Genomic DNA, 12,329 nt, shown 5'->3' on the forward strand with positions numbered 1-12,329 from the left:
AGCGAATGAGACAAACTGATGATTGATGCTCTGTCCTGCTTCTGTTGCCAGAGTGAAAGGAAATATGCCAGTACATTTGGGATGAAGCTGCAGAACTTCCTTGTGAAAAATCCCAGAGGAGGATGACTAATGTTTTGTGATATTTATCATTACCTAAGAAAGGCAATTTAGTTAGACACATGAATTTTTAATGCAAACTTTAAAGAATTTTACTTTTATGAAATCCATGTTGACCTAAATTTAACCCCAGTCCCAGTTTCAGAAGACTCTGGTTTTGAAGACCCAGAGGGATGCTGTTTTAAAATGAGCTCAGAGAGGATCTTGCAGTGTTCCTTGGCATCAGGTTTGATTCAGTAGCCTCAAATGTTTGGTTACAGGGAAGAAGGAACAAAACCAATTCCATAAAATATTGAAAAAGTACCAGAGTACCCAGAATGAATTTTTGTTACCTTCATTTTCTCAGAGAAGACTTTAATGATTCTTCTCTCTTGAACAAATTCTAACATGAAGCCACTCACTGAGGCTATTTATCTTTATTCTTGCAGGAGTGTGAAAATGTAAGTTGTCAGAGTAATTGATCTGAATTCCAAATGAGTACAGTTATTGTTTGAAGCCAACAAATGAGCTTTCACTTGTGGAGAGGTAGTAAGCAGGGTTGCTTTAAAAGCATCTTTTCCTGCAGAGTTGAAATTTTGAGACTTCCTTGGTCATGGTCTGTGACCACAGAGGGAGAACAATTTTTACCATCAACTGATGTAGTGAACTCATTAGTAACAAATCCGCTGGGCCACTCACCACTTAGTCACTTACTCGTTGCATTGATTCCTTCTTCTTGGGCTACCATTTTGTTGTTGCTCACCATCACCCTATTTTTTGTCTAATTATCTGATCAAACAGATGACTAGTTTGAAGATTTCGTGACTGAGCACGTTAGGTCCTTAGTTGTCAAAAACTGAAAATCATGAGACTCAAGGCTCAAAGTCCACATTATAATTTTTTCAGTACTTTAGATGTATAAGACAGAGCAGCTTCTGCTTCCAGGCAAGATCAGTGCCTTTATTGTGTGGGATTTTAGATACATTCCACAACCTGTCTCCTGGCTGGAATTGTTCCTGGAATTTGATTAAAAACATTATAGCACAATAACCAGAATGAAGAATGACTAGTCCATTAAGGATCAGAAATCATGACTTATGGGAAAGAATGTAACGCCTGGTCCAATCAGCAATCAGACCAGACAATGAAAATATAGCACATACTATGAGCAAACCAAAAGACATGGTAATTTCCCATATGAAGCTCCAACTCCAGCTGGAAATGGCATGAGTAGGGAAAAGCAAGGTGCTCAGCCACATAACTCTTGAGACTGAACTGGTTACTATTTAACGTGGCCAAATGGAGACTTAAGAAAATCCAAGATCCAGATGTAGAGGTAGGTCCATCAGCAAGGTCTGAAAACTGGATGCCCTCTGACTCCCTCAGCCCTTCCTGTTCATGGCATTATTAGGATTCTCACATGCCCAACACCAGAAATCACTGTCAGCTTGTTTGCTTATAGTCATAGCAGATACCACATCATAGACACTGGTCTGGGGCACATATGAAACCTCTCAGGTATGGTGTCCTAATAGACTATGTGTTCACTTTCGCTGCCTCTCAACTCTCAGGTCAGTCCACTGGTGCTTAGTAAAGAACCCTTGTGACAAATTCTCATACTTCAGGTATCTTCTTTCTGTACTAAGATATACAGACCATAAACATGGTCCTTTCTCTCAGGATACCTAAATCTTGATAGAAAGGTAAAACATTCCAGTGGTATATAATTTAAGATTAAATAGCAGTTCTGTGTTTCTGACCTGCTAACTAGGCAGTAGAGACACAGTCACTGTTAATACTTGCAAGAGGAGGAACTCATGTTGATTGGAATCAGCGGCAATTTCAAGGCAGTAGGAAGAAAACTGTTCAAATATTAGAATCTCAGGGGTTAGTCTCTGGATATATGGAACCTTTGAGACATCATCAATTGTGCAGCCTGTGAAATCAAACAGTTCCTCTAGGACAGTACTTCATAAACTTTTGGGGTAGAGCAACCTGTCTATACTGTCTCTTCTCTTTTTCCAGGGGTAAAAGAGCTCAATGATAACAAAGAATTGGAAAGAAATAAAATAAATATTAAATGGGTCACAATACATCAATTACAAGAAAAAGAAACAAAGGTAAAGCCTAAGAATAATTGGACAATTACACCAATGGACACCAATATAGCAGCAAGTGAAAGCCCTAGGACTCATATGGCTCCAGAAAGAAATGATCATTGTGAAGTTGCAGGAGTTCTGTCCTCAGTGCTGGGTGTGGGAGCATGCCCATGCATTACAGGACAGGCAGACCTCTTCTGTCTAGGTAAAGAGTAAACCAAGGTCTCAGAGAAATACAAAGCACATTGGTGGCTTGTTATTTTTGACATACAATAATTGTACACACTTATTCGGCACAGTGTGATAATTTGTCACACACACACAATGTGGGATGATCAAGTCAGGGTAATTAATATGTTCTAATCCCTAAACTTCATCATTTCATTGAGTTGTGAAGCTTAAAATTCCTAATTCTTTATAAAATATGTAACATACTGCCATGTACTATAAACATGGATGCTCCAGGAGACCAAACTTATTCCCATGAAGCCATACTGTGACATCTGTTATCCAACCTCCCTCTCCTCCCCACCCCATCATAGTCTTTGCTGATTACCATTATACTCTGTGTTTCTATGAAAACACCTGTGTTTTGATTTTCACATATTAACTGAGATAATGAAATAGTAGTCTCTCTGTGCCTGATTCATTTCACTTAACACCAAATCCTTTAGCTCCATACACATTGTCACAAATGACATGATTTCATTTCTTTATGGCTGAATAATATTCCACTGTGTTTATATACCACATTTTCTTTTAAAAATTATTTATTTGTTTATTTGATACAAGGTCTCACCATACAGTTCAGATTCATAGCGATCCTCCTGTTTCAGTCTCCCCAGTGCTGGGATTAGAGGCATCTACCATCACACCAGGTTTTGGGGTGGCGTGGCATGCAGTACTGGGGATTGAACTCAGGTTCCTGAGCTTGCCAGGCAGATGCTTGGGCTGCCAAGCTGTCTCCCCAGCCCCTATGCTACATTTTCTTTAGCTATTCACATATCAGCAGATACTTTGATTATTACAAAAAACATAATTTTAAGTGATTATTAGTAATTCACTTAATAGCTTTTGGTTATATATAAAAGTGAAAGCCTGTGGAATAAATCTCCATTTCCCATTAAGAGCTGAGGAAAGAACTTGCATTTTTGCCATCAGCAAGTCTTTTGAGGTCAACCAGTGAGGATTGGACCATACTTTGAGACACTGCTGTAGGATAATAAGTGAGAGTAAATTGAAATGGTATGCTACTCCCTTATACCCAGACATGGCTCTGTAATCTCACTTTAGTCTGTGTCCTATATTCAATATTGCCTAGCCAGCCTCGATTCTGAATCTGATACATGTGAAAAGAATTAATCACACTTGTTGGGAATGGGTGACTTTGTTTTAGCATGATTTGACTTTTCTAACAAAACAATGTAGGTTAGGTGGTAAAACAACAAACACTTGTTTCCTACAGTTCTAAAGGCTGAAAGTCCACAATGAGGGCACCAGCATGGTGAGGTTCTGGTGAGGGCCCCTATCCTGGCTTTCAGACAGCTGTCTTCTGCATTCTCACATGGCAGAAGTAGGATGCTCTGGTATCTCTTCCTGTTCCTTTTCCCCCCATAGGAGCCCTGACTTCATGACCTCATCAAAATGTAATTACTTCCCAAAGTCTCCACCACTTAATACCTTCATATTAGGAGTTAAGGCTGTAATACATGGGCTAGCACAAGTATTCTCTGTCTACAACAGAGAACTTCTTCCAACACTCAGCCTTACACTTCTAGCATCTTCTACTTATGCCATCACAATACTTACCATATTTTAACACACCGCTTTTCTTGTTTGTATCTTTTTGATGCCATGGCACCTTAAATACTACAATGTACCTGATGCATATTAAGCATACATAGCACATCTGCAAGATGTTCGTAGCACCTTGGACACAGAAATTTTGGTGTCTCCTAGAAGTACGTATGTTTCAAGTCCTTCTATAAGAACAGAAGGGAAATTACTATGTAAAAGCAAGACTATCTTCTTTTGCAAGAACCTCAGATAACATTGCTACCATAACCAGTAAGGCTTAAACATTTGACTTTATCTCATTGATTATAATTTTATGTTTCCCTCTGCAACTGAAAAACTAGGAAAAATGTCATATTTGGTTCATATGCCCAAGAGAGAAAAAATATATATAACACCAGAAGAAAATTTAATTTTCAAAAAATTTCATGACTTTATTTTTCAAATAACATTTATGGCCGGATAAGACATTTTCAAACCAATCATCCAGAGGGATGTCATCTCTGGTGGAGGAGAACAGAAGGTACTCATTACTGCTAAATGTTAAATATTATGCATCACTGTCATTCTTGCTGATTCAGGGGCTGATTTTGAGAGTGTTGGCATGAGGGCAGATTGATGTACCCAGATACGTGATAATCAAGAAGTGCATTTAGCCCTGAACAAAAGACCCCTAAAGCACTTGAAACAAAAAACTGACAGAACCAAAGGGAGAAATGAACAACTTCATCATAATAATTGAGGATTTTAATATTCCATCAGTAATGGTAAGACCAAGTAGATAAAAAAATCAACAAGGAAATAGAAGATCTGAACACTACAAGATAAAAGACATGTACAAAACACTCCCCAAATGACCTAACTGACATATATGGAACATTCTACCGAACAACACAATACATGTTTCTCTCAAATACACAAGGAATATTGTCCAGGACAGACCATATGTTGGGTCGTTAAGCAAGTCTCAAAAAATTCACAAATAATTGAATCATGCAAAGTCTGTTCTCTGATCACAGTGGAGTGAAGAATGAAGTTAGAAGTTGGTAACAGAAAGATGTCTTGGAAATTCACAACTTCTGGAACTTAAACATCAGAGTCCTAAATGACGCAATGAAAAGATCACAAGGGAAATTAGAAAATACTTTGAGACTAATGAAAACAAGAATACACCATGCTGAAATTTATGGGATGCAACGAAAGTAGTGCTTAGAGTGCCTGGTCATAAATGCTTATATTACAAAAGAAGAAATTCTTAAATCAGTAACCAACAAATCAATATTAGCAAGTTCATATTTGGAAAATACGAATTTTATCACCTTACAGTGAATTTACAACTAAATTTATTTGTGAATGGAAATAGCATCCCTTTGAAGTGGTAAGGCCATTTGTGACTGGGTAAGATATATTTACATATAATCATAACAATATAACAAAACTAGGAAATAAAAAATAATTGCTCAGAAGATCACAGCATAATAGTCACTTTGATATCACTTTTAGTTTTTTTTTAAAAACTGTCTCTCTATGTAGTTCAGGCTGGCTGTGAACTCATTATGTAGCCCAGACTGTTCTCAAACTCACAGCGATCCTCCTGCCTCTGCCTCCCCAGTGCTGGGATTACAGCTGTGCACTACCACCGGATCCCTTTATTCTTTTCCTGTGTTCACATATGAGATCAAATACAGCAGAGTTGCTAAAAATATGATGATTTGGGGTCGTAAATTAGAATTGGTCTCACTTTATAGAACCTTTTCAATTTTGAGATCTATGTGTTTACTTTTCATTTCATAAAAGTAGAAAATGACATGTTCTTCAAAGAATAGTTGTCGAGGACTTTATAGATTCCTCTGGAAAAAAAAAAACAAATGGTTATCTTTGTACAACACCTGAGATGGATAATAACTCAGTGAATGAGAACTGGTTCTCTTTATACTCTTTTTTTGTGGCCTTATTCATACCACGTGTACATTTTGTATCTTGCCTTTCCCACTATACGCTTTATCATAGGAATATTTTTTCACATTGCTTTACAGACTTCAGAATTGAGATGAATTATTTCTCATAGTCATTGAATTATCATGATTTCATAACCTTTCCCTCTGCCAGAATACAGAGGACTGATTTATTGATTTACATAGAACTAAACTTAAAAATAAAAACAAAAAGCTTCTCCAAATGTCTTCTCTGTGGTTTGCTGGAATTTTTTTCTGTCCTCAATTTTGACATGCTTCCTGCTTTGACCCAATTATGCAAGCTCTATTAAAGCTCTCTTCACTTTCTCCAAAGGATGTGGTTTCGGGTTTAGATTTTTCACTCTCTAGTGAAGTCACATTGTCTTTGATTTGTGATGCTCTTTTTTTCCTGCTCTTTTTTTTCCTTTTTTCTCACTTGGTTAGGAGAAAGGTGAGATCTGCAATGGCTGTGAACTGCATCAAGGTTTCATTGGTTTCCTTCCCTGCACAGCTATTGTTCTATATCCTGGTTGCTGTCTGTGCATGTAGAGGACTCTTGAGGGAGATTGCAAGGAACTGTTGAGTTCATTTGGGATATTGCTTTAAAGGTTTCTCCTCAGCAAATGCACAGAAGCTACCTGAATGACTTCTGTTAACACAGAGCCCTGGACAATATGGGGTATGAACTCTCAAGAAGGAGTTGGGGTTGATGAAAGCTTTTAGGAGTAAATCTGAGGCTAGAGAAGTCCATCTCTTCCAGTTAGTTTGGTGGAAGCACAGTGGACGGAGGACTGATTCTGCACGTCTTTATATACTGGCATGTTCATTTCCTTGGGTCAAAGGACAGGACTGGTACATGTTCTTTTTCAAGATAATGAGATGTATTTCTCTATTTGGTGGTTCTCAACCTAGCTTGTAGGCATGGATTCTGCCCCTTACAGGACATTTGGTAATCCCTGGAGGTAGTTTAAGTTTTCGCACCTGGGATAAGGGGTGGATTCTTACTGTCATCTACTTGGAGAGAGGCCAAGAAGACTATTAGGCAGTGTACAATGCCAAGGACAGCTCCCTATGACAAAGAATGATAATGTCTCTACTGCCTGTAGTTCTGGCAATGAGTTACCTTGGTGTATCTGCTTGAAAAGCCAATGTCAGGCAGGTCTGACTTGTTGCAAACTTTCCAAGTAACTAATGCTGTATATTTTATAGAAATTAAGTCCTTAATGAAAAAGAATACAGTAATTGCCTATCCAGTATTTATACTCTCATGTATGCTAAGCAAATGTTCCATCACTGAATTACAATCCTAACACCCCCCCTCTTTTTTTGGTGGAACCAGGGATTGAACTCAGACCCTTGAACTTGCGAGGGAAGCACTTATTCTACTGAGCCATCTCCCTGGCCCCAACACCCCCCTTTTTGAGATAGGGATTCATTCAGTTGCTCAGGATAGCCCCTTGAACTGGCTATCCTGCTTTAGTCTCCCAAATGCCTGGGATTACTGCTGTGCCTCAAAATATCAGCTAGAAATAAGGAACCCATAAATGAAATTGTTTTATCAATTGGCGAATAGAACACATCTATTATATGTAGTGTATATAAAATATTCCTGAGTTATGGTATTAGGCCTCAAGCCCAACTACTTTTTTGTAGGATATGATTTCTTCTCAACTATATCAGAAAGCAGTAGTTTATCCCAGAAGTTAGCCAATTTTTTAAAAAATATTACTATTTTTTTTTTTTACAGAACCGGGGATTGAACTCAGGCCCTTGCGTTTGCCAGGGAAGCACTTGTTCTACTGAGCCATCTCCCTGGCCCCTAAAAATATTATTATTATTAAACATTATTGATCATCAGCACCAATACCAGCATCATCACTTTTACTGTCATGGTTACAACCATTTGTTACATTCTTGTGAAAAGCCTTATACTCCATGCTATGATTCATTTATATTATTTCACTCAATTCTTGTGTTCTCTGCAGGGGTGTAGATACTATGAGGGCCAGTTTGTTTATGGGTAAATGAAGGCAGAGAGAGTTTATGTATCTTATTTCATGTCACCCAAGTTGTACATTCCAGCATTTGTCATACTGCATAGCCAGTCCTTTTCATCACTGCTACCCATTGCATTCATTTAAAATATCCTTTCAATATGTAGTCTTGTAGTCTTTGGAGATGTTTTACTGTGCTGGGTCAGAGTAAAGCAAGAGAAGGTTAAAGTGACTGCAGAAACTGTCCTTTCCACAACTCTGACATGCTGGCTTATTTGTTTCTTTGTTTTATCATTCATTCATTCATTCATTCATTCATTCATTCATTCATTGTTTATTAAGCATAAAGGATCCACTGGGAGTTCAATCTACCAGGTATTGAGAATTCTAACAGGAATCAAACAGGGCATCTACACTGGTTTACAGCTGAATGGGCAAAATATTGCATAGAAACTCAAAGTGTTTGCTCTTTTTAAAGGTCTTCAAGAAAGAAGGGTTAATGCCCACAAATGTGAAAGAAAGTATGAAAGCAAGAATAAGAGAAAAGTAAAGGAAGAGAAGAAAAAGAGAGGAGGGGGCAAGAGAGAGAGAAGCCAGAATAGCAACAGTTCCAGCCATGCTGAGCTGCGTGGGCTGTGCCCAGCTTGACAACTGCAGTAGAGGGTGCCAGGCCTCTGCAGAGCCTGCCTGTCCTCCCAGGATGAGGGAGGGCTTGTCAGGCGTGTCTGTATCATTTATGGTGCAGCCATCTCCGAGCCATGAAGCCTTTTCTCTCATTCCCTCTCATGCTGTGTGCAGCCCACGCAGAAAACTGGGGAAGTGAATTCCAGGCTGTCTAATCAGGCTTGGCTGCATCATGACAACGCTGCTCGTTTTAACTTCCTGCACATGCTGTGGCATTTGAAAAGAAGCAATCATGAGCAAATCAAGACTTGCAAATTTCACTTGTACACCCTCCCCACCACTCTCTGCCCATGAACTCATCACCCCACACCCTCTGCTTTAGAACTGGCTTAGGCCCAGGCGGGGCTGGTCAACTGGCTGTTCACTGAGGGAAATTTCTATGACGCAGTTGACAGATTGGTGTCTCTTTCATCCAGGCAGGTGGCACAAACGCTGCTCAGAACAATTCAGCTTGACTGCTGGAAAAACAGCAGAAAGCAAGTGTGCCCTGTTGCGGGGAAGGCGCTGGATCCCTTTTGGAGGGAGGAGAGTGGCACTTCCTTCCACCTCAGATCACCTGCCCTGACACAGAGCAGCCACAACTGATTTCTCAACAAATAATACCCGTTTTGCTGCCTTGCTCTTGCCTGAGTCCTAATTTGCAACACAAGGGATAGAAATCACACCTGCTCATTAGTTCCAGGAACAATGATTAGTTTCCAAAAACTTTACGCAAGAAGTTTACTACATCCTGAGTGCTCAAGAATTCAGTTACTCAGACTCAATTTTCATTTCCTAATCATTCTGCACATGGGCTAGCAGGAATTTATCCTGGCTGAATTGATCTTTTTCTTCACCATGGACATTATTGGTATGAGCTGGATTTGAATGCAATACATTAAAGTAATGGGTTAAGTCCCTTCTTTTATTAGGTGAACATGTGCACGTGGACTCTGCCTGGTGTGAGCACATTAGAAGCAAGTGATTCAGGACAATTTCCTTCAAAGAGATCACAAACTATCTGGGTAAGAATGTGAGAGGGCTATCAGCACAGAATTGTTGCAGCGAGGATGAGGGTGACAAATGAAGAAGCTACATGGGATGGTATAAAGCAGACACCATATTCTAATAAAAGAAATCCTGGGAAGCTAGTGCACAGGCATAGGCTCATACCCTGGCTGTGCTATTCCCTTGGTCTGTGATTTTTGCATTACCACCCACTTTACTTTTCTCATCTGAAAGTTGAGAAAAATACCTACCTCAGAGTGAGGATGATTCCAGTCCTCAATATAAAGGACATTCAGTGATGTGGTAAGACATTGTGGTTGGCACACTTGAGACAAGTACCACTGGTGTTTCTGCAGTTGCAGCCAAGAGTGGTGCTAAAACCCTACAAAGTGCAGAACAGTCCCAGAGCAATTGTAACCAGTGCCAAGGATGAGAAACACTGAATTGCATAGTGTATAGAAAGTTCTCAGCATAGTGCTGGCTATTCCTAGTATCAACTACTGAATGTTCCCATCAGAAAGAACTTAAAGTCCCTCATGTATTAGCACTAGATACTGCGTCCCAGGGGGAACCTGAATCAAGGTCAGTTCCAGTCTCTAATCCAAGTCTTTTGGTTCTCAGTTTTGTGCCCCTATTTCCTAGGGAAGGCGAAGAGCTTTCCTCCTAAACATTGTCTGTGTTTTGTTGGCGCTGGTCATGGAGAAAGGTTTGTAGACTGCGTTCTGCAGGAGAGAGTGAGGCAGGGTGAGCCATGGCTGGGTGAAGTAGTGAGGTGAGGCTTCCTGCTACAGATTTGTCCACCATATGGGAGAGTGTCGGACACTGGACATGCTGGAAAGAGATGGACACAGCTGCATTCTACTGCCAGCTAGGTCATGTGGTAATGTTGTGACCCCGGGCTATTTCCTGACTACTCTGAACCAAATCTATAAATAAGAATGATAATACCATTCTTGAGAAGGAACCAAAAAGACAGCAAGGAGATACAGACGGGGCACTTGGGATGAGCTGGCACCCAGAAAGTGTTCATTTCTTTTGCTGTGTCTATATCTGGTCATGTCTTCTGCACTCTGCCCCTTGCTTCCAAAGCCAGGAATTGGTTGATTTTTAAATGAAATGCTCTCCAAAACCACAATCCTGTGCCTTTCCATAGGGAATAAGAAGAAAGCACACTAAAAACTGAGCTTAGTGAAGCACTTTTCAAGCATTTGGAGAAGCTGTTTCTCAGTCACCAACTACACTGAATCACTCCAGCTGGTGCCAGTTGGTGAGATAATTTCCAGCCTGCAGATGTCTCCTTTCTCCTGTAGGAGGCAGTGCAGTTCCAGTTTTCAAACCCTGCAGCAGTTCTGGTTTCTGAAGTCCTTGTCTTAAGACAACAGAATTACAAGCATTTCTTTCGAGCACTTTCATTTTATTTCTCGTGAGCACTTCAGGGGATTTTCTTCCTCTACCTCCAACTGTTAAGGAGTAAATTCATCCTGTTTGTTGTTTCTGATTTTTCTCTGAAGAGAATCGGTTTAAGAAATACTTGGAGAATCAAGCACCTAGTCCCTCTTCTCAAGGAAACGTCAAACAATGGATTTTATACACCATTTCCCTGAGCATTTCAGATGGGTTTGATGACCATAAAGACGTGTCTCATCTTTCTAATAATCTTTTGTACACAGACTATTCGCTATTGGATTATAGTCCAGAAAATAAAATAGAGCCATAGCAGTCTAAACATGCAGAAGTGCTCCGTGTATCTTCTCTATGACATCCTGTTCTGGCTTGTCCCACATTTACCTTGAAATTCTGACTTAACAGGAGTGTTTCCTCCTTCTTTCTTTTCCTCTTTCTTTACTTAATTTAATAACTAAGTGATATTTACTTTGCAATAAGAATGAAACAGGTTGTCAATTACTAATATGGATGGCTGGAGACTTTGTAAAATGGCTGCTTAAAATGGCATTGCACACCAAGAATGAGGAAATGGAGGTTTATTTGGAGTTTTATATGAAAAAAATCCCCTAAATTACAGCTTTTATCTAGGGGTAAGGTTTGTAGTAACGCTACCACACCTTTGCACTTGGTTTTAAGAATTCTAAATTACTTCCATATCCATTCGCTCTTTTGAGCCTTCCAAGAGTTCCAAGAATTCCGTGGGATCAGCAAGGTGAAACCTGATCTTACAGTTCATTTTTATGTGACTTCCACCTTCACATAGGGCTGAAAGATCATGATCCCCATCGTCATCTCCCTCCATATTAAGTGAATTATAAGAGTTATCGTTAAGTCAACCTACTTAAGTCCATGTGTAGAAAATGAGTGTGACCCCTTTTAGCCAATAATGGAGGATCGCTGCACAATCAGAACAGGTGCCAAGCAGGGGAGTTAGCTGTAACCTGCTCCGTGGTGCCGGAAGTAAACAATGATGGGTCTGCTTACATCCAGGAGGACTTTTTCTCACTGGCATAGGAAGATAGCCAAAAGTCCTCTTTAATCTATCTTTCATGTTTAGAAAGATTTTAAAACAAATAGTTTACCTCAGTTTTCACCTCTATTTACCATTTTCTTGATGCCTAATTTTATTTTGCTTCTTGTTGTTTGTAGTGTTAGAGAAGGATCCCAGGACCTTGCAATGCTCCACCACTGAGCTGTACTCCCAGTCCTCACTACCCAATAAAAAAAATCATACATACATGTAATCTTTATATGCCTTCCACACCCACACATAC

At 39.7% G+C, this 12,329-nt stretch overlaps 1 protein-coding gene across 2 annotated transcripts in view; it reads left to right on the top strand.

Annotated features, from left to right (window-relative positions):
- The window catches only part of Smpx (small muscle protein, X-linked), a 52,231-nt gene that overhangs the window by 21,658 nt on the left and 18,244 nt on the right, over nucleotides 1-12,329 (top strand). The window contains exon 5 of one of the 2 annotated variants that reach the window (XM_023715425.1): nucleotides 2,122-2,903. The exons of the other annotated variant lie outside the window; for it this stretch is intronic. The gene's annotated coding sequence lies outside the window, so the exon portion shown is untranslated. Of the gene's footprint in view, nucleotides 1-2,121; nucleotides 2,904-12,329 lie in introns of those variants that run through there. 2 annotated transcript variants of the gene reach the window in all.

The sequence above is a fragment of the Octodon degus genome, unplaced genomic scaffold, assembly GCF_000260255.1.
Source record: "Octodon degus isolate 3935 unplaced genomic scaffold, OctDeg1.0 scaffold00041, whole genome shotgun sequence".
In the NCBI taxonomy this organism is placed as follows: domain Eukaryota; kingdom Metazoa; phylum Chordata; class Mammalia; order Rodentia; family Octodontidae; genus Octodon; species Octodon degus.